Source organism: Felis catus, chromosome B2 (assembly GCF_018350175.1).
Source record: "Felis catus isolate Fca126 chromosome B2, F.catus_Fca126_mat1.0, whole genome shotgun sequence".
NCBI classification, from domain to species: domain Eukaryota; kingdom Metazoa; phylum Chordata; class Mammalia; order Carnivora; family Felidae; genus Felis; species Felis catus.
In genome coordinates this window covers 55,612,447-55,639,901 of record NC_058372.1, presented here as the reverse complement: position 1 = coordinate 55,639,901, position 27,455 = coordinate 55,612,447, and the positions used below count along the sequence as shown (strand labels likewise).

At 36.2% G+C, this 27,455-nt stretch overlaps 1 protein-coding gene and 2 long non-coding RNA genes across 15 annotated transcripts in view; 2 read left to right on the top strand and 1 right to left on the bottom strand.

Moving 5' to 3' along the window:
* Nucleotides 1–8,351, top strand: part of KHDRBS2 (KH RNA binding domain containing, signal transduction associated 2) — a 610,124-nt gene extending 601,773 nt beyond the window's left edge. For 4 of the 9 annotated variants that reach the window (XR_006597865.1, XR_006597862.1, XR_006597864.1 and 1 more), the window contains 4 exons: nt 138–171; nt 720–888; nt 3,449–3,604; nt 8,239–8,351. The gene's annotated coding sequence lies outside the window, so the exon portion shown is untranslated. Of the gene's footprint in view, nt 1–137; nt 172–719; nt 889–3,448; nt 3,605–5,963; nt 6,045–8,238 lie in introns of all 9 variants that reach the window. The other 5 variants (XR_006597866.1, XR_006597863.1, XR_006597860.1 and 2 more) reach the window with 3 other exon arrangements.
* Nucleotides 1–27,455, bottom strand: part of LOC109500179 — a 522,281-nt gene that overhangs the window by 51,816 nt on the left and 443,010 nt on the right. The window lies entirely within an intron of this gene.
* On the top strand, nt 19,514–27,027 carry LOC123385409. The gene is made up of 2 exons (XR_006597872.1): nt 19,514–19,662; nt 26,817–27,027. It is a non-coding gene; the product is annotated as an uncharacterized LOC123385409 (long non-coding RNA).

The window sequence follows — 27,455 nt, the reverse complement described above, 5'->3', positions numbered from 1 at the left end:
TGCTGAAGAAAATTTGGAGGGGGAGGGTGAAGAGACTTCCTTAATAGCTCATATTTATATTAGCTATCATGCATTGAGTGCTTACTAAGGGCATGCACTTTATAAACTTGTTTCTTTTGTTTTTCTCCTTACCATAGGCCAAATAAGAAGAGGATCTGGATTTGAACAAATGTAAGTTTGAACTCCACTATGCTAGAATTATAGTATCTTTTTATGAAACTCTCTAGGACTTGCCCTAATTCAGACACTTTTCTGAAGGCCAATATTAAATAAAGATGAATAAATAATATTTGCTTATAATCAATTTTGTTCCACCACTGTGTAAAGAATATGAATAGAAAAGCAGATATGAGCGTATTATATATAGAGGTTGTTGCAAGGAAATTCCTTTTTCAGGAAAGAAGTAGAAATTCTTCCTCATGCAGAATAGGTTCTGTGTGCTGCAGAGAACAAAGTAAATAGAAGTCTGTGCCTATACCCAGAAGATGCTTAAAATTCACTTGGGGATTTAAGAATATAAATGTATAAATATGGATTATATGGATTATATGCTATTATAAGATACCAAATCATATAGTGTAATTTGAACAGTGTTTCTTAACTGGGAGTACATTATGTGTGGTGTGCTTTAAAAATACAAATGCCCGGACCATATTTGCATTGATTTAATACGTTTCTGAGGTTGGAGCCTCGAAATGTGTATTTTTTAAACTCTGCAGGTGATTCTGAAGTGACTATGAATAACAACCACTGATTAAAATATATGTGGAACATATTAATATGTTAATTATGCAGCTTAAGAAAGAAGAGGTTAATCTGGGCTGGGATTTTAAAAGATGGCTTCATAGAAGAGGTGAAATTTGGATGAAAGTCAGATATGGACAGAAGGTAGGTAAACCGGAACGTTTTTTTCTTTTAGCTCAAAATGAAATCTTGCCTTTAAAGTTTTCTTCCTGCATTTGAGATTCCTATTGGATTACTTTGGAAGAGATGATACAATTTGTAACACCTGGAAATGTTCCATTATCTTCTGATATGAAATTCAGGTTTAAAGTCTTGCTTGAAAGCTTGTATATTATTATGGATTATGTATTGATATTATATATATATATATGTGTGTGTGTGTGTATATATGTAGAGAGAGAGAGAATCAGAAAGATATACATATATATATATGTATAGAGATTATAGATTATGCTACTTTTAATAAAGAATTTTTGTCCTAATTAGTAAATGCAGTTTAGATTGCAAACTGCCAAGGACAAAATCTATATTTTATTGAAATATGAATTCTTAAATCTTTATCATAGACGTTGGTATCTAAAATATGCCTATAACATATATTTGTCTATTGAATGAGTGAGGTATTTAGGTTTACTCAGTTTATTCATTCCATCTTGTTTGTGGGGAAAATTCCAATATTCTCCACTTGAAGGATCAAGCATTTGATCTATGAAGGTTTTGGTTAGTTTGGTGTTTTGTTTCTTGACCCAGAACCAGTGATCTGGCAAAGACTTTCAACAATCATTACTTTATAAGAGTAAGCTTTTAGGCTTTTTCTTTAGCAATTAAAAAGATGGAAGGGAAAGAAGAAAAGTGGAAAAGGCAAAAGAGTTGTAAGCATCTTAGCAGCAGGAGGCATTGTCCATGTATGTTTGTACCCAGAACAACTGGTAAACCCCTATTTTCAGACCAGGCTCTCCACGGAGGACAAAATTGCCAAACCTGTCAGTGGGAAGGAGCGAGCCTTTACAAGCTTTCCCAAGCTTTCTGCAGACCTGCTTTTTTGTAGAATAGGGTTGCTTTGCCATTGATGTGGTTTGGGGTGTTAACTGTTTTAAAGGAGTGACTGCCATAAAGATCACTTAGAAACTTTATGTTGCTGCATCGCATCTTCCCAACACCAAACATGCCAGGTTTTCTTAGCATTTTGTTAGTAATGTTGTTATTGTTTATATATATATAAACAATATAATATATAAATATATAAATATATAAATAAATATATATAAAGATATATATAATATAAATATATATAAATATAAATATATAAATATATATATAATATAAATATATATAAATATAAATATATAAATATATAAATATAAATATAAATATATAAATATATATAAATATTTATAAATATATATATAAATTATTATATTATATATTATATATTATATTATATTATATTATATATATTATATATATTATATATTATATATAAAATATATATTATATATTATATATTATATATTATATATTATATATATATTATATATTATATATTATATATTATATATTATATATTATATATTATATTATATTATAAATATATATATAAATTATTATATATATAAATATTTATAAATATATGTATAAATATTTATATAAATATATAAATATATAAATATAAATATATAAATATAAATATATAAATACATATAAATATAAATATATAATATAAATATATAAATATAAATATATAAATATATAAATATATAAATAAATATATAATAATATATATAAATAAATATATATAAATAAATATATATATATATAAAGATATTTATATTCCCCCAGTGGAATTTTATAATACTTTTGGAAACAGTTTCCTAGGGGAGAAAATAACAGAAAGAAGAAAGAATAAACAGAAAACAAAACACAGATGAGAAAAGAATATGGTGACATGATGACAAAGCTTTTAATTTATTATTCATGTATGTTTTGGAGAATAAAAAGGAAAGTGAAGGCATTACATGGTGTTTAGTTGTGGACATGTATTTGTAAAACATTTTTAACGTGAGACAGCTGTGACAATAAGGGCAGATATTTATTTTTGGTATTAGAGAAGGGACAGGTAGGATCCAGAAGAAGGCGCTTGGGTAGAAGCAGCTCTCACAGAACAGGATGGCTGTGAGCTCAGCCTTGGTACCACTCAAGGGAAGTCCTAATTGTCCATCCCCATTCTTTCTGGTTCAGACATGGCTCTAGGCTAGAGGGGCTTTAACAAATGGCCACTCTTCCTTAAAGGACCATTAGATGGACTCTTGAGGTGACTATATTCTGTAATAGACACATGGAATTCTTAGGTTAACCCAAACCCAGAACTTCCAGATTGCTAACTGGACTCTTAGTAACCATACCAACTGCAAAATAACCTAAGGATCTGTGGTTTCAAAAATGACTGGTACCTGGCTCAAGGTATATATCTACTGATCATCATATAAATAGCTGCACTTTTTCGGCCTCTCCTCTCCCCTCTCCAGCTGCCACATGACTGCCTCATCCCAGACAAGCCTGATTATCATCGGCGAAAAACATTCCAGCATAAACATGATTACAAAATTCATTATAAGCAGTGATTGAATGTGAACATATCTAAAACAGTTTAATTCATATTGAGTTGCATAAAACAGCTGAAAATAAAATGAATTTGTGTTTTAAGAACATTTCAGGAGTGGATCATCACATCCATAGCCTACATGTCGTCTTGAATACAACAGTAATTTCAGTCAGCCCCTGGGATGCTGGACGCATATGCCAATGATCCAAATATGTGCATCTCTTCAGTGACTTCACTTTGGTAGTCAAGTGGACTCTGGTGAGACTACCTATACCATGGAAATTGTCCAGGGCTTTGTCTTAGTTCAATCCATTCAGGTTGTTCTTTTAAAAAACACCACAGACTTGGTGCTTTTAAACAACAGAAATTAATTTCTCTCAGTTCCATAGCTTGGGCATCTGAGATTAGAGGGCCAGCATGGTTGTGTGAGGGCCCTCTTCCAGACTGCAGACTTCTTCTATCCTCACATGGCAGAAGGGCTAGGGAGCTCTGTGAAAACTCTTTTATAAGATCATCATTCCCCTTCATGAGGGCCCCACCTTCTAACACCATCACATGGGTGTTAGGATTCTAATACATGAATTTGGGGGGTGGGGGCAGAACAAACATTCAAACCATAGCATGCTACAAATCACGGCTTTGTTTTTTCTTTGGCAGAAAGAAAAGCCAGTTTAGCAGCACACTGTTGAGTTACTTGCACAATTTAAAAGAAGAAACCCAATATAAATGTATGTCTATAATTAAGAACACTGCTTGCTAGGTGTATATTTAAAAAATCACTGCTTAAGAAAGACAGTATTTTGTTACACTGCTAAGGCTCATATCTCTTATTATGTCAGTTAACCTCCCCATCTCTTTTAGTCCCTCTCTCCTTAAAATAAGAATATAATAATACCTACGTCATAGGATTGTTCTGATGATTAAATGAGTTAATCTATGTGATGCATTTTTAAAGTACCCGGCACAGGGAATGTAGGTGCTCAATAAGTATTTTCTATTACCATCAGCAGGAGATGAAACTATATGGTATTTTATAGTCTTCTCTGAAAAGACTGCCTATTTTCAGTGTTATTTTCCTTGTTGAGCTTTTACATGTTTTAGAAGCCCATACCTAACTTCCGTAAGTTCTGTGAAGATCCGTTAAATGAAAGCATATCAAATCACTTTGCAATGCATAAAGTACTATGTAAATGAAAGGTGGAATAATTATGTTAAAGCCATCATCTTGAATTTTGTTTATACTGCATCTTTGAAATGAGCATCAGATTTTTCTCTAGGCAGTTACTGCTCCTACAGAAACAAACACAGATGGTGCCCAAACCTCCTACTGAATAGTTCTAGGCAATGGCATTTATCAAAATACCGCAGGTCACTAAATGTGCAAAGACTCAAAACAAACCCCACATCTCAGTGTCAGGCCAGCATGGTAATTTAGGCAAATAAGCCTTTGTTTGATAATTCAGGGATTTTCTGATTTGTAGAATGTACTAGCACAACAAACAGAAAATCTTCAATGTGGGCTAAGTTTTACAAAATAGGACATTAAAATGCAATTTCTTTTAGAGGAAAAAAAATCAGCGTTCTTTACTGATGAGTGTTTTTGCCAAATTAGAACTAAGTTTGGGGGTGTGCATGCAGATGCTCTGATGTTATGCTGACCTTCTATCCACGAAAAGCAGAGAAAGAAACATGTTTTAAACATTTTTTTTTCTTACACTCAAAACTTCTAAGAACCCATTCTTTGGAGTGAAGGCTTCCTTTTGTCAGCAAGATAGTCCCGTGATTTCTAGAACTTAACTCTCTTGATGGCGTCTTGAGTGGTTTTGAGAGAGCCCTCTCTCTGGCTCACTAGGGGACAGGAAATTCTGACCCCTGAGGCTTCCCTTCCCAGAGGGCAGTCTCAGGGGAACTGTAGCTGGCTTCTGCCAGTGAGACTTGAGGATGGGGACACTGGGAGGACACAGGAGATGGGGAAGAAGGGAGCAGTCAGGGCCCTTCTCTCCACATCGTTTGTCTCCTGCACCTTCTCAGGCAGCAACTGTGTCTCTTCCATGCCCGCCTCCCAACAACGAAGCCTGCCACGGTTCCAGTTCTTACCTGGGTAACCCATGCCTCCTGCCTTACAGCAGCCTCTTCTTAACCTGTGTCCCTGAAGCTAGGGTTGGTTACAGCTCATTCCTGTTGCCTCACTTTTCTCTGGTTGGCTTCTTCTCTTTTTTTTTTTTTTTAATTCATCTGTAATGCTCTGTTATTTTTTTTTTCAATATATGAAATTTATTGTCAAAATGGTTTCCATACAACACCCAGTGCTCATCCCAAAAGGTGCCCTCCTCAATACCCATCACCCACCCTCCCCACCTCCCTTCTTCTCTTTTATCACCTACTTCATGTTTTAATCAGTTCCCTGCATTTGAATCCTTCATTTAATGAATATCACAGGTAGATCCCATTTTCCTTGACTGGACCCCGACTGACCCAAGATCTAACAAAGGCAACCTGGTCAACTGAATTCTTAGGCAAATAACACTGTGGGAAGTACAGTTCCTCTGTACTCATCATGAAGATCTCAGAGGTCCTTCTTGAGCATGAACTCCTACAATCACTGTTTCCTTTGCAGCTCTTCCCCTTAGTTACATGATAAATCTTACCTGGAGCCTGCTCTATGCTGCTGTATCCCTGAGATGGAGGCAGAGAAAAAGTATGTTTCCTTGTTTCTTTTAACCTCAGTGTCACAAGACTCTCAGCCATTACACTTGTCAGCCTAGTCTGACCCCTTTTTCTGGCCACACCTTGCAAGTTCACCTATCGGTTGTGATTCTCACAAATGTTAATACCTTTCAAAGAAAGTCGAAAAGGATGCCAGAATCCGCAGATTATTCCCACATATAAGAACAACAAGACTGGAGGGGTATCTGGGTGGCTCAGTCAGTTGAGCATCTGACCTTGGCTCAGGTCATGATCTCGTGGTTCTTGAGTTTGAGCCCTGCATCGGCTCGCTGCTGTCAGCACAGAGCCTGCTTCAGATCCTCTGTCCCCCTCTCCCTCTGCCCCTCCCCTGCTTGCACTCGCCCAATAAAAAAAGTAAATAAATATTTGAAAAAGAATGACAAGATTGGAATAGGATCTATCAGCTGTTGTTATTCTAAAATTCTGCCCCTCTTCTTTCTTTCCATGAAAGGAAGTTTGGGTCACAAAACAACTCTGTATCTTAAAATGGTTTTAAGGAGTTTAAATTAGTTCTATGAATATAATCTCAATCCAAAAGTATCAAACTAGGGTTGTACACCCCGTGCATTTGCTAAAATTAGTTTGGACTTGAACATTGAAACATACCTTAATGCTGAGTTTCTAAAAATAATATTTTATAAAGGCTTTTCATGTTTTTCCTACACTTCATCCTACTGCATCGTCACACTTCTCCCCCATCCTGAAAGGACCCTCCTTCCTCCTATTTTCTTGTGTTATCAATTCTCAAATAACCATCTTTCTAGGAGTGTTCTCTAAACTTTCCTACACATCATCAGGGTGACGCTGGTTGTCCCTTGTCTGGGGTGTGCAGGTCCCCAGACTGCAGTGTATGATATATATATATGCCTGTGTCTGTCTTGAGTTAGCCTTTAAGCTCCAAAATGAAAGAACTATGTTTCCTCTTTGTAGTCCTGCTGCTCCATAACTTCCTTGGCACTCAGGGATTATTCAAAAATAGATTTGTTGAACTGTTGCTGAAAGTTCCAAGGCCTCTCACGCGGGACAAAAATTAATTTTAGAATCATGGGATGAAACGTTTGTTTCGTTTTTGTACTAGGAATATTTTACTAACAAACATAGAAGAGACACTGATTATTCCACAAATTGCCTGGTGTTTGTGCCCCACATATGGAAGTGCTATGTTTTATCGATAAGCAACATTGATAAATAGGGAAATAGGCACACAAGTACTATAACAAGTTTGGAACGGAGCTTCTCAAATCTTTGCCTTGTTTACAGTCTCCTTCAGTAGAAGTTGCATCCTCTGTGTTTGGCTTCCTAAATTTAAGCCCTAATTTTCAGTGTCCATCTAACTATATTCCCACTGCCTCCACCATCAATAAAATAAATGCCATGCCTCTAACTCATTTCCTTTGAAAAGGATGAGCTCAGCCATGCTCTGTTTCTTCCATTTATAATGGCTCTCTTTGCACATTTTGGTCCATTGCCTCTGGTGTCATTCCTCATGCATCTGTTTATTCTACCCAATTAGACTCAGATCTTTGTGGTCAGAGGTACTTTTCTTTTATATGTCCTCACAGCATGTTCACAACATAGGCTTATGAACTAAATGTCTTCTCGATTTCACCAGTATCTGTGCTAGTATTTTTAGTTCCTTGTCAAATGAACATGTCGGTGTGTTACAGCCATGGGCATTTGGTCAACCACACAGAACACGGCTCTGAGCTGTTCCATTATTCCAGGTCAGAGAGTCTGTGGACTAGGCTGGGCAGCAGGGGGACAAGACCCCCTTTGCCACTTTTCTTTAAAGCCTTATATCCCTAAGCTACTTCCCCCCTAAGGACTCACCATGGCCCTTCTAGTAGTTCCCACAATCCATAACTGGTTCTCTGTCAAGGAACCTGTTCATTTCTTTCATAGCACTTAGGATAATTTGTATCTAGCTATATATACATATATAGAGATACATACATAAGTATATATACATATGTACATATATATGTATATGTTTATAAAGTGTATGTAGAATAAGCACATAAAGTAAACAAGTTAGATTTATATAAATGTGCAAAATATAGATGTAAGTATAAGCATGTATATGTGTAAGTAATATACACCAAAAAAAAACCATTTGTGTTGGTGTATACATGTGTGTGTTTTCATTTTTCTCTTTCCCTCTACAGGTTTTCTTCACCATGACTTGCTTCACCACTTAACACCCAAGCCTAACACAGAGCCTGGCACATATTACATACTCAGAAATATTTGTTGAATAAATAACATGTGAATGAATGAAGCTATGAGAGCAAAGAATTCTTTCCAACTTTCATCACATCAGATCTTACATTGTACTGGCCAAAAAGTGAAAGGAAGAAAGAAATGGAAGCATAGAAAAGGAGTCAATGTTCTTCTCTCTACTCCAAAATTTCACAGACTTGCAATAATGTCTCCTCCAAGAAAGAGCCTCCCAGACTTCTCAGTTTGTTTTTATCTGGAAAGAAGAAAGAGGAAGACAAGAAAGTCTTTGCTGCTCACTGTTGGTGCTACCCACTAATAAAAACAAATATTTCAGCAAAAAGTTAACAGTTTCCAAATAGCGTAACAAAAACGAATTGGACATTCCTACATTTACCACTGCAGCCTTCTGTTTCCTCTCTATGAGCACAGTTCTGATATCTTAAGGATATATCGATACTATGTGCACCCCATTCCCCTACCTAAATTTCTGATCACTAAAAAGAAAGAGCAGGACATAATTACAGGAGTAAGCAGCAGGGTATGGTTTTTGACAACAAGGACAGTGAGCCCGACTGCCTGATTTCAAGTCCTGGGTCCACTATTTCCTAACAGTGAGATCACAGGCAAGTAGGTAACCTTGCTTTGTTTCTGTTTCCTCATCTGCAAAATGGAGATTATAATAACACCTAACTCATAGGGCTACTTACTGGATTAAATAAGTTAGAACATGTAAAGCCCTTAGCATAATGCCTGGCACATAGTAGACACATAGCAAATGCTCACTAATCATATTCTTAGTTTTTGTATTACTGTTTTTGTGAACAATTCCAAATTAAAGCAGGTTTACTTCTAATGCAGAAGGGATTAATTCCCACTAAGACTGAGTAAGGAAAAAAAGAGAATGTACATATAAGTAACAGTATAAAAGGGAAAATAGCCATAGATGCATTAGAGGTATAAAATGGCATGCTAGAAAGAACTCTTAAGGTTTTGTTATGTCCTCTTGAGCAGTTTTTCTTTAATTCTTACTCCTGATAGAAAATGTCCCTTTATATAACTTTTAAATACCAAATATGAAGATTATTCTTGTTTCATGTTTCTTGTTCTAAAAAATTTGGAGAATAGCTGATCACAATCTACTTTGTAATACCCCCAGCCAAAAAGCAAAAACAAAAACAAAAATGAAGACAAAAAACAAAACAAACAAAAACACCCCAGCCTTGTTAAGGCCTCACAAGTAATTTACTTCAATGATTTTCAAACTTAATCATTTAAAGGCAATTCATATTCCCCATAGTTGTTTGAATTCCTTTACCTTAACAAGAAAGGCATCAAATTTTCCATGTTAACAGTATAACATAATACAATAACACCTTTAGCTCTTAAAAAAAGAGGAAAAAATCCTTCTCCACTTGACTGCACCTTTCCCTGCTTATTTGTTCTTTATGAAAGTATAAAATGTATTTCATTTAACAAATATTTATTTAGTTTCTATTATGTGCCAAGCACTATATTAGAAACTAGAGTTCTTTTAAAAAGCCAAAAAAAAAAAGCAAACAAAAGCAGTGAACAAGGCAAAGTATCTATTTTCATGAAGCCTGGAGTCTAGAGAGGGTTTGATATATCTCAATTATAAATATCTCAATTATAAATTAAGATCATTGTTACCCCAGAAATAAATGGAGAGCTTGAGATTGAATAATGAAGGTGGGTAGAGGGGAGGATGAGAGCTATGTTGAGGCAATTACAGGAGGCCTCGATGAGGAAGGGACATTTAAGCTACACCTGAAGGAAGAAAAGGTAACATCCATTCAAATTGCTGGGAGAGGAGCACATTTCATGTAGAAAGAACAGTGGGACAGAGGTCGTGGTGTGAAAAAGAACGTGCACAAGTCAGTGGGTCTGTAACTGGACACCAGTGAGCAATGGGAAACAATGGTGTGACAAGAGCTAGGAAGGCGAGTATAGGTGAGATCACTCAGGGTTTTCAGATTGGGACATTCTCCGGACACTGCTAAAAGGTATATAAACAAGGAGCTAGGTTAAGCAGGATCTATGTTTCAAAATAATCCTGCTTCCTGTATGGAGAATTCATCGAAAGGGGATATCAGTAAAAATAAGAAGACGACCTAGCAGAATATTAGAGTAATCCAAGCAAGAGAGATTTCTAGCTTAGACTGGAGATTTGTCAATGGAGATGTAGATGACTAAATTATGAGAGATGCTTAGGAGGTAGAAATGACAAAACTTGATGAGACTGGAAAGACAGGAACCATGTATGACTCTTAACTTTCTGCTTCAAATCTGCCTGATAGCTCCATTTACTGAAAAGGAAAAACTAAAGAAGTACAAGGAGTTCCATCTTGATTGGGTCAATTTCATGATACCTTCATGACACCCCAATGGAGATGTTAAATAAGCATTTGATTATATTGATGTGAAGCTGTTATATACATGAGCCAGAGATGGCTCCTTAGGTCATTTATTTCTTCACTGCAGGCTGAGATTAGCTCAAAAGCCCGCCAGAGACAAAATCAAATTTTTACACATCCATTTATTTTTAAAATAGGCCAAACAAGAAGATTTTTTTAGCCATTTAGAGCCTTCCTGTTTTTGCATTTCCCTGTAAAATTTCATCCCATATCTGCTAGCACTAGATGACCCCAGGGCCATGGAAACTCCAACCCTGGCTGCCCTTCTGAGCTCTCTGACCCAAAGACTGCCTGTCAGGCTGCTGAGCCACAGTGCCTACATACAGAAGCCCCCTCTCCAACCCCCTCCCCCTCAGGACTTCCCCTGTCCTCCTCCCCTTCTGAGCAGCAGCCCTGGGCCAGCATCAGTGGACAGACCCCTGCTGTGCGGGATTCTCCCAAAGAACTTACCAAAGCAGCTCCCAGTAAAGTTTGTGAGTGCTACTGCCACCTTGTGGTCACATCTTTTTCCTTGATCAGCCACAAAATCCTTGAATACCCCCTAAAGCTCCAAGGAAAGATGTGTCTTCAGATGTCTCCCTGGATATAAGTAGCATAGAGATGGCACTAAAGGCCTCCGAGTGTCAATGATACTACCTCAAGAGGAGTATACAGAAATAAGGCAGGAGGGTTCAGGAATAAACCTGAAGTTTCAGAATGTGAGATCTAGTAAAGGGGAAAAGCATGCAAATATAACCACTTGGTTAATTCCTACTCATACTCTATCACTCAGGCCAGACACTGGCTCCTTCAGGACAAAACCCTGTCTCTTCCCCCATCAAGCCAAGCTGCATTGGAATGACCGCCCTCTTCTCTGCTCCTGTGGTTTTTCTATGTTTCTGCTATACCACATATTCTTGGTTAGTATTTGTCTCCACATGAGGCTGTCCTTGAGGCAGAATGTGTGTTCATCTCTAAATTCCAAGGATCTACCACACCACCTGACAGTGCAAAATACAGACTTTCTGACTGAACAGATGAATGAATTGCACAATCTGACTGTATTAGAATGGGTATAGGAAAGGGTCGTGCTGCTCATGTGGTGGCAGAGGGCTTCAAGTGTTTGGGGAACACTAGAACATCTTTTGCTTCCATGATGATGGTATGACTGGCCACTTCTCTTCTTCATTACAAAGTCAGATTCCACTCTTACCCTACATATAAAGATATTGGGACACTGGGCTCCCCAGTGCTGTACCATAGGGACTATGTAGAGATAACAGAATAACATGATAATATTGTAAGTAATTAGAAAGGCAGCTAATTTCACAAAGACTCAAGCTAGCATAATATAGAAGCCCTTTTTAAAGTATACCTTACAATATCATTATATTAATTCGGGTTTGCTTCTTTGTATGAAATTTAAAATAAAGAAAAAGTGGCATGTTAGGTCAATTTGTGTAAGATCTGAATATGAGTTACCTCTGAGATAATTCTCTGCTCTTAACTGGAACCCCTTTTTGTGATTTCACTGCCATAGCTTTTGATTCTCATTTAGAGGGGCAAGGCTGGTCTCAGAATGCAATGGCGGCATTAGATCATTGCTTCCGTATATTTTTTACTAAGATACATGTACATCATTCACAATCTGGCCTGTGAAAACAAAAACTAATACTAGAGAAGTCTGTGACACACATCACAGCCTTTAATGATGTAGAATAAGCACTCATAAATACTTCATAGCAAATAATAAACAAATGAAATGCATAAAAGATGATGGAGGCTAATTGAGTGATATGCGTTTATCTTCACAAAAGGTCTCTAGACACATGGTGATACAATATCCTCTACTTCCTGCACTATGAAACAGAATCAGTTGTAAGACATAGTTAATGAAAGCTTTTCAGTAAAAAAAAAAATAAATAATCAGCAACTTTTTGGATATTGATTATGAGAAGCACCCTGATTTTAAAATTTAAAAAGTGTGTCTTATAAATGATTTTTAAAAGCCCTATGTGTCACAACTAAAAACGGAACTGAATTAATTTCTATGTCAAGGAGAAATGGTTAGCAAATGTTTTAGAATTCAGTATTTAACTTATGTAATTATGATTATATATAACTGTAGATAATTACATGTTAACTTATATAAACATTATGTTTTATTGACCTATTGATATCTGTTGGTGAAAATACTGACTGAGGTTGGTACCTCCTTTGAGATATGAAACAAGTAAAATTTAGACCTAAGTATGAAAATCCCACACACTAATTTATTATTGTTGCTACCAGTAAACATATTTTCATAATGTTTTAGCATCTATAGGATGCTTTCACAATCATTTCTCGGTAATCTGATTTTATCCTTAGATCTATGCTATTAGAGGTTATGAAGATTAGAGGTTGTACATTTGAATACATACCATATATATATACTCGTTTTCTACGAGCTTTTTCCTGATAAAAGTTAGATACAAAAGAGTCCAAACACCTAATAAATCTTTCTGATTGCATAGGTGATGAAGTGTGTTTTTCTGGAAGGTGTTTTTCTGGTATTGTGATCGTCAAGGAACCTCAGAGACTGTTCTGAACACAGGCAAAAGCCAAAGTACAAAGACCACAGCCTTTACAACTTTGTAAGCTCAGGAAATCAGAATAATTATCTTCTTAATGATGGACAGATCAATAATATATACTGAGGCCTCTTTCTACAATTCCCCAGTGCTTTACATTTGCATACCAATAATAATGCCCATATAACTTTTTTTGTTAATAGTTATTTATTTTTGAGAGACAGAGCACGAGAGGGGCGGGGGGAGGGCAGAATTAGAAGCAGGCTCCAGGCTCTGAGCTGTCAGCACAGAGCCTGGTGGCGAGGTTCAAACTCACGAACTGGGAGATCATGACCCGAGCTGAAGTCGGAAGCTTAACAGACTACGCCACCCAGGCACTCCTATAAATTTTTTCTAATATAATAAATGGTCCTGTCGAGGTGAGGAGTTTGTGTATTCTTTTTTTCTTTTTTCTTTTTCTTTTTTTTTTTTTTTTGGCCCTACCTACTTTGTTTAAATCTAAAAGTGCTCTCTAAACACAAACTCTTATACTGCACATGCTGCTCCAAGCGTTTATTTATTGTTCATTATGGAAAAACATACCTCTATCTACAGCACTGTGTGCTCATTTACATAACATTCCTGAAACTGGAAACTACCAAAAGGAAAAATTGCCACTGTGTGGAAACATGAATGCTTTCTTGCAGGCTAGGGAATTGACAAGATCATGCCATTACTGAGCAACTAAACATGGTTCCAAGCACTTTACAGGGACTGACTCATTTAATCCTCTCAGCAACTTTAAGAATAGCTGTTATACTATCTCTGTTTTACAAATAAGGAGATTTAGGCTCAGAGAGATTAAATAATTTTCCATAATCATACAACTTGTAGATGTTAAACTGTCCAAGGCACACACACACAAAATATGTGTTTCCTGGAAGAAATACGAGTGCTACCACCATCATAATCATCAGCCTAAAAAGCAGTTCTATTGACATGGGAAATGGGGGTGTTATCAGAGGTTATATAGAGAAAGTAAGGGTGATCCATTATCACATGAGTTGGAAACATAAAGCTAAACTTTTTTTTTTTCTGACTAATATTTCTGAGCCTTTAATATTATGCTCCATAAGCCTCCAGGGAGGCATGTAGTTTTCCCAACACATCTGACCACCCATCTCACTACCACCCCCTTCCACATACAACTGCATTCCAGGAAATGCTATGCCAAATCCTAAGGCTATCCATCTCCCATGCCAGAGCTCCATGAACTACTTATTCAAATACATTTCCTTCAAGAAATCTTTCCTATCACCTCCATCCCTACAAGAAATATCTTTTTAAAATTTTGGAAATGTCTGATACAGTAGTAGTTAACATAAGTTCTAACAATATATATATATAGTGTATATATATACACTATATATATATATATATTGTATATATATGTATATATATGTATGTATGTATATACATATATGTATATATGTATATATATTGTATATGTATATACACATACATACATACATATATATCAAAAACACATATATGTCTATATGTATACAGATCAGAATACACACACACCAGAATTTACACATTCAAGTGAACTATCTTTTAAGTGGCCACCACGGGGAGCCATGCATCACCCAAATAATTTTTTAAATTCCTTTGGGGAACTGGCTTTAAAAATACATCTTGGGGCACCCGTGTGGCTCAGTTGGTTGGGCGTCCAACTTCGGCTCAGGTCTTGATCTCACAGCTCATGGGTTCCAGCCCCGCATCAAGCTCTGTGCTGAAGCAGAGCCTGGAGACTGCTTCTAACTTTGTCTCTCTCTCTCTCTCTCTGCCCCTCCCCAGCTCACGCTCTATCTGTCTCTCCCAAAAATAAAGATTAAAAAAAAGTTTTTAGATAAAGATAAAAAATATAAATAAATAAATAAATAAATAAATAAATAAATAAATAAATAAATATAAAATAAAAATTGAAAACCACATCTTAAGTATCCTCATGATTGTCCTCATCCTTTCAGAATTGAAGAATTTCTGCAAAGAATTAAAACTATTTGTAGCAAAATGAAATTGAGAATGTCAAGTAATGAAATTGATTTTCTTGCAAGACTTACAAATTGGTTCTGAGAACGATTCAAAAGTGGATTATAACATAGATGCTAGAATATGATGGTACGGTTTAAACACACATAGGCTGATGACACGCCTGCTCTGGGGAAGCAAATGCAACTTGTTACATTATGTGAGGGGTTATATATTTCAGTGCCTCCAAACAAATTAACTATATGAAATCCTTAAGTATATAAGACAATAGTTAACAAAGGAATTAGTGAAAATGAGAAAGTGTATGTCCCTCCTTGCAGATAAAAATAAAAACTAAAAAAATTCACTGCAAAAAACCAAAATCTTCTGTTATTGAAGTAAGGGATGGGTAAAGGGAATATCTTCTGTATGAGTCTTTTTTTTTTTTAATCTCTTAAGGCATCCTTTGAGTTATATCTGCTAAACCCTAGGACTTCCCAGACATAATAATAGAAAAGTGACTAGGCTTGACTTCAAACAGACCTGATTTTGAATCAGATAGACCATGTATAGATAAGTTACTTAATCTCTCCAAGTCTCACATTTCTCATCCAGCAAGTTATTAAACCGAGAGGATTAAATGTAACAATGTAAAGATGCACTTAAACTAATGACTGTTACAGCCTCAAATAAATGGTAATAATTTATTTAATAATTAGAATTTAAACACCTTAATATTTAAACATGTGGAAACACTGCTTTGCCTTGATCTCTATCTTTGCATAGAATTTTTAGTATTCTTTCTACCAGCCCTTTAACCAATATTTACTAAACATATCCTAAGCACAGAGCATTGTGCCAGAGACTAGGGATACAAAGGTGAAATGAATAAGTTGTGTCCTTAAAATCTTAGGGTTGATTGGAGGGGGTCCTAAGTGGCTTAGTCGGTTAAGCATCCGACTTTGGCTCAGGTCATATCACCATTCGTGAGTTTGAGCCCCACTTCAGGCTCTTTGCTGACAGCTCAGAGCCTGGAGCCTGCTTCGGATTCTGTGTTTCCCTCTCTCTCTGCCCCTTCCCCACTCATGCTGTGTCTCTCTCTTTCTCTGTCTCTCTCCCTCTCTCTCTCTCAAAAATAAATAAGCATTAAAAAAACAAACTTAGGGTTGATTAAAAAAGTGAAGCTCATACCATGTTGCAATACCAGTGAGAAGAAATAGTCCAAGAAACATACACATGAAGAGCTGGAAGAACCTTACAGAGAAAGAGGTGGAGTCTGACAGAGACAAGAAAGACTAAAGTTCTATAGGAAGATGAAAGAAGATTTGGAGGGTCTCAAGCTGAAACGTATAGAAAGAGAGGTTTTATGTAATTACAACATTTATAAGCCTAAGAGTGGAGACCCAAAGGTAGAGTATTTTCAGGGAAGTGCAATTTGTTCTGTTGATTTACAGTTTCAAGTGCTTAAAAGTAGACTTCAGACACATTTGTGAGGCCTGAAATGCTGAGTGAATGGAAGTGGACTTTGTGATAGCATTTGTAAGCCACTGCTAGCTTTTGAACATGAGACTGGTCTAAGTGCCATATTTTAGGAAGCCTAATCGAGAACCATCTGATAGTGTGTGTTGAAGAGGAAAAGATTAGAAGCCAAAAGACCACCAGGAAAGATGCTGAAGTAGCCCCCAGGAAAATGGAGGTGCGTAGCCGTCAATAGAAAGAAGGGCATGTTGGTGATTGAAAGCTGGAAGGCTGAAGGACTTATTTGGAAGCTGGGTTTCTTTATCAAGCACAAGATTCTAACAGGTTTTATGCTTTTGGGGGTGGTTTGGGCATGCTTTTGGAGATAAGGTTAGCAGCTTTTGTATCATCACCTGAAGGAGTTGTAAAGAGGAGCTTCTTTCGGAGAGTGGCAACAAAGATGGAAAGACAAGAATGAGTATGGGAGAAAGACTTGACAACACCAAGTCTAGTGTTCAAATCACACATTCATATGTGTTCTGTCTTTGCCATCTGCCTACAGCATCTGCTACTTGGTAATGTCCACAGCTTCTGTATCGACTTACCTGATCCCTCGTATGTCTGTTAAAGAAAAGTTTTCTTATCATTTCTCTTCCATGACATTAAGGGTGACTGGATCCAGTTCAGCCAGCAAAGACAAAAATGTATTCTTTGCTTTTTACAGGGCTGCTGGTCATTCTCAGCATAAGAGAGTAAAGTCAACCGGTGGGCAGCAGCTGGCTATTATGTTGAAACTAACATTCTTCAAGCCAGATAGTTATGAATAATAAAAATGGGGTCCTTAGAGAAGGATAAAATGCCAGAATGACTTACTAAGCTCCCCATAGTCTTCTGTGCCATCCAAAGGAGTAGGACATTGTGTTACTAGTGCAATGTTTTCACATGTTCGGTTGGCTCCTAAGTGTTGGGTTAAACATTGTAAAATGAAATTTTAGACAAGCCACTGGAGTCCCTTAGAATAAATATATAAAATGACTGAAAGATTACTTTCCTATGGTTCTTCTATAGAACTTTATATATCTATTTGAACTTTCAGTGGAAACATTTACACTTACACTGAACTAGACTGATATTGTATAGTGAACACTATGTAGCCTCCACTCTGCTTCAATAATTATCAATATTTTTTGCCAGTTGGTGCCAACTCTTTCATTATCTCTAGTACTTTTTTATTACAATATTTTATTTTATTTAAGTTTATTAATTTATTTTGAGAGAGACAGCATATGCTCAAGCAGGGGAGGAGCAGAGAGAGAGGGAGAGAGAGGATCCCAAGCAGGCTCTGCATTGTCAGCATGGAGCCCAAACACAGGGCTTGATCTCGCGAACCATGAGATCATGACCTGAGCCTAAACCAAGAGTCAGACACTTAACCAACTGAACCACCAGGTGCCCCACATTTCTATCTTTAAAAATCTATTTCTGACATAATGAACACACTTCTGTCATATCATGTCTCCTTAATATCATCTAGTACCTATTCTATATGCACATTTCTCCAATTATGTCAAAGATGTTCCTTTGTAGTTAGTTTGGTCAAATCAACATCCAAACATGATTCAGACATCACTTTTAATTATTATGTCTGTAACAGTCCTCCCTTCATTTATTCTTGACATTTATTTATTGGGAAAACACATTTCATTTCATATTTTATAGCCGGGTTGCCACCCTATTTTCTACTTCTAAAGCAAAACCATAATTCATTCAACATCCATTCAACTACTGTATAATGATAGTTACTATGTACAGGACAGTATACTAGTGCTGAATATGATTCAAAGATGTCTGTAAATCATGGTCCCTACTGCTACAGGGCTTCACAATCTGAAGGAAAAGCAAAAATAATAATGCACAAATATAATGGCAACAACATGTCAGTAGAAGTTAATTAAGCTGTATAAGATGCTATGTTTTAAAGGCAGAGGCAGGATTTAGAAGATAAAAGGATTTTTTAGGGAAGGTGGCATGTGACATGGATGGTTTCAAACGGCCAGCAATTCAACAGGCATGAGAGAGCTAAAAAGAGAAACTCATCCTGTGACTGAAAAACTTCAGGGGAAAGGAAAAAAAAAAGCCTTAGAGGTGTAGGAAGTAAGAAATAGCATTCAAGAGATTATAAGTGAAATAATTCAGCTGATTCAGGACATTTGTGAAAGAGACACAGGTAAGTAGGGGGCAGATTTGGGAAGATTTTGAATGGCAGGCAGATTGCTTGAACATGTCTTCTAGAACAGGGAGACATCGGCTCCACTCATTTTTCTATATATTGGAGACTGTGGGACATGATGTAAACATAGATATTCCATTAGTAAGCAACATGCATCAGCTTATTTCATAAGGAAGCTTAAAAAACTGTTTATGTATTCCAATAGCAATCATTTTCAAATATTTATAGCAAGCTGGCAAGATAATTTAATGTTTTATTTTGCCCAACAGCTAGATGCACTACTTAGAGGAATACAAACAAATTGGAGCTGATTTAACCAACACATACTTCCCAGAAGTTGAGAGACCTTCATGAAGCAAGGATGAATTATTTGTGGCATAGTATACAACAATAACAACGACAGCTGAACAAATCTACCATAGGAGAAATAGAAGATAACCATTAAGGATAAATATACTAGCCCTGAAAACCTCAGACTCTACCATTTTCATCTACTGTGAAAATACAGTAATGTTTGTAATATGTCTTTGTTTTTGCTTATCGACAATAAATATATACTGACCCGGACATTCTCTCTTTACTAGCATAATGCCAATGGATTTTCATCATTAAAAGATCCTCAAATGGACAGTTGAATTTTCAAAGCTTTCAAACAAAGTATATATTGAACTTGCAGCTTGGTTGGTAAGTATTTTCTTCTTGCATGCTGATTCTATGTATTCCATATCACATACATTTTAAAATATTTTTGAGTGTACTTATATACCAGAGTTTGTGCTAGACTTGTGAGGAAATAAAATTCTGCATAAGGTGTTGTCCTGCTATTCCAGAGGCTTATATCCTAATACACATAACTAAACATATACCTATTGAAGTAAAATTATAAGCAGGATTGAAATAGAGGTTTCAAATTGGATTAAGTTAAGGTTTTTCAATAGTAGCACAATTGACATTTTAGACCCGATCATTCTTAGTGGTGGAGAGCTGTCCTGTATTGTGGGATGTTTAGCAGCATCCCTGATTTCTACCCACTAGAGCTATAACACCTTCTTATTAGTGACAACCAAAAATATGTGCAGATATCACCCTTATCTAAAGACTGAAAAATCACCTGTAGTTTTAAACCTCTGTATTAGATGGAAAGTCTTATGTGCGTGTTGTTAATGAAGAGAACTTGCAGTTGGGGAAATCCAGGAAAGTCCATAGAGGGGAGGGTGGCTGGTAGATGTAGGCTGAGAAGAGGAGAGCATTTCAGGAATAGAAGAGATAGTGAGAAAATGGCCAAACTGGAGATGAGAAGCCAAGTGGATAAGTATAAATTATGTTCTGAGTCACATGCAGCAGTCAGTGTTCAGGAGGTGGTTAATACAGAAAAACTGAGCAAGTAAAAAGCAATCAAATCATGGAGGTCCTTGATTATATGAAATAAAAAGATTCTTTTTCATTTTGTAGGGATGTCATTGGAAAATATAAGTGAAATGAATAAAGCATCATTTGGAAATGTTAAAATGGCAGTTCTGAGCAGAATGATTTGGGCAAATGAGAAAGTCCATTTTAGGTGTGAGACTCAGTTAAGGGCATAATTTGGCAGAAATTGGAGAATGTATTTGTGGGAGATGTATTTCTCAACACGGGATGACAGAAGCAAAACAAGTGAAGAAGTAAATTCAATAGTTCGCTTCTATATTTGATCTCATAAATTGTTGTTGAAATTGTTTTCTCATAATAGAGTTGACACTTCATGACAGAGCTGATTGGCAGATGTGCCCAGATTCTCTGGGATTCCATGAAGTGGAAAGTTGTAACTGATGTCGAAGAGTATAAAGACAAAGACAATATTATTTTCAGAAATAACTCTCTAGTGACATAGAAACTACGAACGAATCTAGGCATTTAAATAATCTTGGCAATGAAAAGTATTCAATTAAAATTCCAAGGCCTATTGGGGCACCTGGGTGGCTTAGTCGGTTGGGCGTCCAACCTTGGCTCAGGTCATGATCTTGCAGTTTGTGAGTTTGGGCCCCAAATCGGGCTCTGTGGTGACAGCTTAGAGCCTGGAGCCTGCTCTGGATTCTGTGTCTCCCTCTCTCTCTGCCCCTCCCCTGCTCGCACTCTGCCTCTCAAAAATAAATAAACATTAAAACAATTTTTTTTCAATTCCAAAGCCTAAAATTTGTCTGCTCAAGTTAATATTTATCCACATGAAGGTTCACACCACACAACCAGACTTTTGAAAGTCTCCTCATTTCTCTCATGCCTTTAGAGAGTTTTGATCGAAGTTTATCTTCATGTCCCCACTTGGAACATGAAATATTAAGACAAGACATAATTCAATTCCATGTGATATGCAACTGTGACACTAGAACCTCAGAAAACCCCATCTAAAGGGTTAAAATGCATACTCAGTATTACTCTTGATTCGTAACTACACTGTTCATTTGCTCTGAAAATATTTACTGTCCCTCCGAATAGTAAAAGCTCTTGTGTTCAGATGATACGGTGTTACAAATAGGGAGTAAAGGAAGCAACAAAGAGAAAGTCCTCATTAGTCATCACTCTACCTGCAACCCCACATCTCCTTCTGTCCTTGCCCAAGTCACCACTGACTTAGATCTGAGAAAGGGACATTTCCTGATGTCACAGAGACCTTCTAGTCTTTGTTTGCCAACAGGCTAGTATTTTCATTGTAGAAGTTCTTAAACTTCCCCTATTTGAGATTATGACACCAAAAAATTAAAACATAGTTGTTGTTTTCTTTTTTAAAAAAGAATATAGATTCAGTAAGAGATTAACTGAATAAGAAGAAATAAGGATTTAGGAAAATCAGTGGAAAAAGTTTAATCTCAGGCACAAGAATTTTGAAAAAGCAAACTCTAGTTTCATAAGCAGGGAATTAAATATTGGTGGAAATTGAAGAGAGGGTTTTTGTTTATTTGTTTTTTCCTGGCAGTTAGATATAAAATAGGTAATAATTGGAACAAACTTGAATAAGTGAGACAAGTTAAGAGACTGAGGCAATAATCCAGATGTTGCTCATTTATCAAAAACAATTTATAAGGATCCTCAGTATTAATGGCACTTTATTAGATACAAATTAATGCTTACTTGAACTCGGGCAGTGACTGCAGAGATGGAAATGATCCTACTGAATATTAATAAAATGATTAAACCAGCTCACTGTCCATTTTTTCATGAAGCCTTTATTCCTACATTTATTAGACTTTATGTATTTGAAATGGATCCACAATTTGGGGATGCTTTCCTAAAATAAACTGCATTAAGAATCATGGGGAGAATTTTGCTGATAGTTGCTGATCAACTACTTGTAGTCTGTACTGAGATGACATATTTTTTCTGAGTGAAACAGCACCAAGTTGTAAAAATGAGGGGGAGGAGAGTTGGTGGGGAGCAGTGCAACTCCCTCCAAGTTTCATGAAAAGCTCTATTTCTGTCAGTCACCAGATAATTGAAATCCATCCCAATCTTATAAGAATGCTTTTAGTGAGTTGTGACTGTGTTCACTAAACGCAATGAATGTGCCAAATGGCCACCATTATTGATCACTTCAGCCCTGTGGCTTCAGACTGGAAATGGTTTTCAAGGGTCCCAAAAGCGATTTCCAATTTTTTTAATTAATTTCATCTGCAGCACTGTGGATTCAACTCATTCCAGCCACATCTGATCTGCACCAGCAGGCCACTCGGAGTAACTGCTAATGAATAAAGAAACTGCATTTGAAAGACTTTTTTTTTTTTTTTTTTTTTTTGACAGAGAGACTTTTTTAATCCTGTATAATTTAAAATTTACCCACAGTAGGGGCGCCTGGGTGGCGCAGTCAGTTAAGCATCCGACTTCAGCCAGGTCACGATCTCGCGGTCCGGGAGTTCGAGCCCCGCGTCAGGCTCTGGGCTGATGGCTGGGAGCCTGGAGCCTGTTTCCGATTCTGTGTCTCCCTCTCTCTCTGCCCCTCCCCTGTTCATGCTCTGTCTCTCTCTGTCCCAAAAATAAATAAAAAACGTTGAAAAAAAAAATTAAAAAAAAAATAAAATTTACCCACAGTATTAGACAACTCAGTTTTAGTCCCACTTTTGACTTTTGCTTAAAGTATGAATCAAAAAAAAAAAAAATCTGATTGACCCAAGAAATCTAAAAATATGATTGAAAAGTGAAATCTCTCAGTCATTCCTCTAGCTTGTCAACATAATGTTCACCATTTGGAATTTTTGAAGTAATACTAATTACAATTAGATGCTTTTTCAGTATTTTATAAAATTGTTAAGTGATATAAATGAAATGAGTTTTCTTTTATGTAAGTTCTTTTTGGAAGGATAAAATACTTAAACATAATCAGTGATCATATTCATCTATTTTAAATGCTTGATTAACGTAAAAGTATTTCATTCTATGTGTTAATATATACTCTTGGATGAAGAAATGTCCGTGGGCTCCTATTTTTATTTCTTCAATCTTATAGCCAACAAACATTTGTTGATACAACCGATTTGTGTTAAATGCAGTACAAGGAATGGGGCATGTGAGGGCATATTAGACGTAGCTCCCCATTTTCAAGGAATTGACAAACTGGAACATGCAGAAAAATTTAAAAAGTGCCGTCACTGAAATGAGTACTTAGAATACATAAGTAGAATACAAGTTTTGTATCCTTTTTCCAGTATATTTAAAATCCTGACAACAAGAATCTCAGAATTTTCCTATGAAAATGGCAACATGAACGTGTTGCTTCTATAAACTGTTCAATATCCTCACAGCATCTAAAAAGCTTGAAGAAATCTAAAGTTAACTAGTAGTTTCTTTTATATAAATTCATTAAACATTTCCCATACTCTGACATTCCTATGAAATCTTTAAAACCCACCACATTTTATTTGGGGACTATCTTTCTGAGTCAGAATTGTTTTTTTTTTTTTTTTCCCGTCTCTGTTTCTTTCCCAATTTTCTCCTCAATAAGTCTAAAAGCAGTTCTTTTATTTCTCTGATAAATATGATTTATCTGCTTTTGAAAGAAAAAAAAAGAAACACTGAAAAACCTGTGGTGCATTTTCTGCTTCAGTAAATGGGTCACACTTTGTCAAATTCTGAATATATTAAGCTTTTGTGAAGTTCTGTTTTTCTCAAATACTAGGTTGCTACACTGGATAGCAAAGGGTAATTTATTTTGTTCTAAGTAGGCTTTTACTCAGTTCATTTTTTTTTACCTTAAATCATGAATACTTCAAACAAGATAACTCAGATAAATTAGAATGTTTAAAGAAGGAGAATATTGGTTTTCATTTATATTTGTGAAATTGCATGCTGCCCTTCATATATGAAGATGATTACTTCAAACTGAGATCTGTAAGATATCTGCTTTGCTAATTTTCTTGTGGCAGTGATGAATTTGATGCAATCCATCCCTAAGAAAAATGGCCCTGTCAGAAAGTAGCTTCTACCAACAGGGAGATCAACATTTTCTGCTTTAGGGACTGACCCTAAAGCATAGGCACCACCAAATATAACTACATATTAACAAAGGTAGAAAATATGTATAATCAAGAATATGCCTTTTGCTATCAATTGCCTAAACATTTTTGGTTGAATCTGAACATTCACTTTTTGTATCCAAACTATTTTTTTCAATTGTTTATGCTATAACTTTAAGGAAGAACCAATATTCCATCAAACTCTCCCACTAAAATGATAAAATGCAATATGTACATATTCTCTTTTAAATAATTTTTCGATTTTAGAGAGACAGAGACAGAGAGAGCAAGTGGGAGAAGGGGAGAGGGAGAGAGAGAATCTTAAGCGGGCTCTACACCCAGCAAGGAGCCCAACAACACAGGGCTCAGTCACCATGAGATCATGACTTGAGCTGAAATCAAGAGTCAGATGTTTAACTGACTGAGCCACCCAGGTGCCCTGCAATATGTATACATTCTAATTTAAGACGTATTTTGTTCTAATAATGCACCCAGCATAATGTCTGGAATATCACAAGTGCTCATAAAGTATTTCATTCCTCTATTTCTCCATATTTATCATGATAAGTTATCTTGAGAGGGTTTAATTCTCATACTAGGTCCATTTCTAAGTGCCACATAACACACTTTTTTTTTCCTGAAGATCATTTAGCATTAAAATAATATTTACCAATTACCAGGTAATATTAAACTTTATTTCGATTTGCACATTTCTACCAGCCATCCTCAAATTATTTGGTGCCAGTCTTTTCACAAACACAATCATTCCCATTTTCTTTCAGAACATTTTCATAAAGCTAGAAAAACAACACCAGCCCTGTTAGAGGAATAAATGGGCATGTAAGTGGACACTAATACCTACATCTGGCAACCAACTTTTACCTTCTCCATATAATCTATTCCCATATCTCTTTCAAACCCTGTATTTACATCTTCAGAGAGTTTCATAGTCTTCAAACCAATTACCAGTTGGATGCTCCTGTTGATTGATATATGGCTTTCTTTTCTCCTCCAGTTTCAGCCAAATGTCCATTCTTGAGGAAGAAATATTGAAATAAACTCAGACTCCAGACTCACATTCTGACAATTTGTGCTATCCCCACAACCACCATCCTACAGTGAGGTCTCCACTGCTTCACACAAAAGTGGTTGACATTGCTTACCTCCCTCCTCCAATCCCCTTTCACCTGATTGCCCTACTGAAAGAAAGCTTTAGAAGCATTTCCACCATATTGTTACTCCCAGTTTGAAAACTTAAATGTTATATCAAATCAAAATTAACTATGTCCATTTAAGGCCCAATACTAACTCATCTTTGAATGCCACTGATATATTCATCGTCAAAACTCAACAGACAGCCTTGTACACAAAGTCATGGGCACATATATTTGATAATTAAATTTCATTCAGGCACTATTGTCTTGAAAATGTTTTCTGACCCTTACCCTTGTTCCTGATTTGGGTGAGGTATACCTCCCCTCTCAGTCTACCTCCAGAAAATCCATCAGAAAATGGAACATACTGCATTATCATTTTTTGCTTATTTGTCTCTATCCTCCATTAGAATGTAAGTTTCTAATGGGCAGAAACAGTTCCTAGTCATCTTTATAGTTCTAATTAATATCTACCAAAGTATTGACATGTACTGGCAAAGTATTGGCATGCTAAAAAATGATTATTGAAAGAATGACATTTCCTAAATAAGGTACTATATTTCTGATTCCAAAAACTTACTGATGTATCTCTTCCAGGTAAAATGCTTTCTTTACCTCTTTCTCTTTCTTTCTTTTTCTTACCTCCTAAACTTGGATAAAATTTTACTTCTTTGGAAATAGTCAAATGTTCATCAAAGAAAGGGAGATATGACTTGAGCTCCCAACTTAAAATAACTTCTTTCTAAAGCAATAGTGCCTCTCACTAAGGAGTTTAAAAAGCCACAGAACCAAAAGACACCAATAGGTAGTATATGCAGAATCCTGACAAAAGTCTTCAGCATTCAACTCAGCCCTAGACACATGCACCAAACTCCAAGATGTCATTCTTTGGGGGTAGTTTATATCCCCCATACATAGAGCCCAGCTCTTCCCTTTTAGTGATATGATGAAATCCATTCCCTGCTCATCCCTCTTGCCACTGTCTCCTGGCCACACTCCTCTCTTGCCCAATGTCTAAGGACCCCTAAAACAGAAAACCCACTCCATTGGTACCTATTCTGCACTTCTTCATTTCAGGCATTAGTTTAGAATTGACTCTGCTCTGTAAGTATATACCATATTGTTGCCATAATACAACCCTTTATTGTATGTGAGAAATTTCCCAAGAAGCCTTTCTCAATATGTACCTCTGGTTTGGTTCTAGGTACTTTCCTCCAAAGATAATCCTAGTCACTGTCGACAACATTGGAAACTTCAATAGTCGGAACTGGAGGCCTTCACCAGAAAGCAGTCCTTTACTCATGTTTTTGCTCTACCTTTCACTCCTGAAATCAACTTTGGTATAAGTATGATCCTCAGTTATCAGACCCTATCATACATCTATGAAATTTGAAAATAAACAGGTGTTTAAAATATGTGCACATCTACATTTCTTTCGTCTGATTTCTTATTAGCTCAGTATAATATTTAACAAGTAGTTCAAAAAACAGGAGTAAGAAAGTAAAAATAAATGAAATTTTCAGTCACTATCTCATTTTATAGACTTGTCATGAGCACACTATGAAAGCACACATGAGTTGTGTGTTTCTACAATGTCAGCTTTATTTCAGTCATAAAGCAAGGTTAACATAATTATGAAGCAGGTTCAGGATTCTAAACTTAATGACATTTCACCACGTGATTAACTTGGCTTCTTACACAGCATACGGAACAGGACACAAGACAAGTACACAACAAACAACATACACAGGGTTAGGAAGATAATGAACTAAACACGATGTTAGTCTGTGAGCACACAGTTGAGATAGGGCCTCAGTTGGGTCTGAGTGAGCTCTTGGCACTT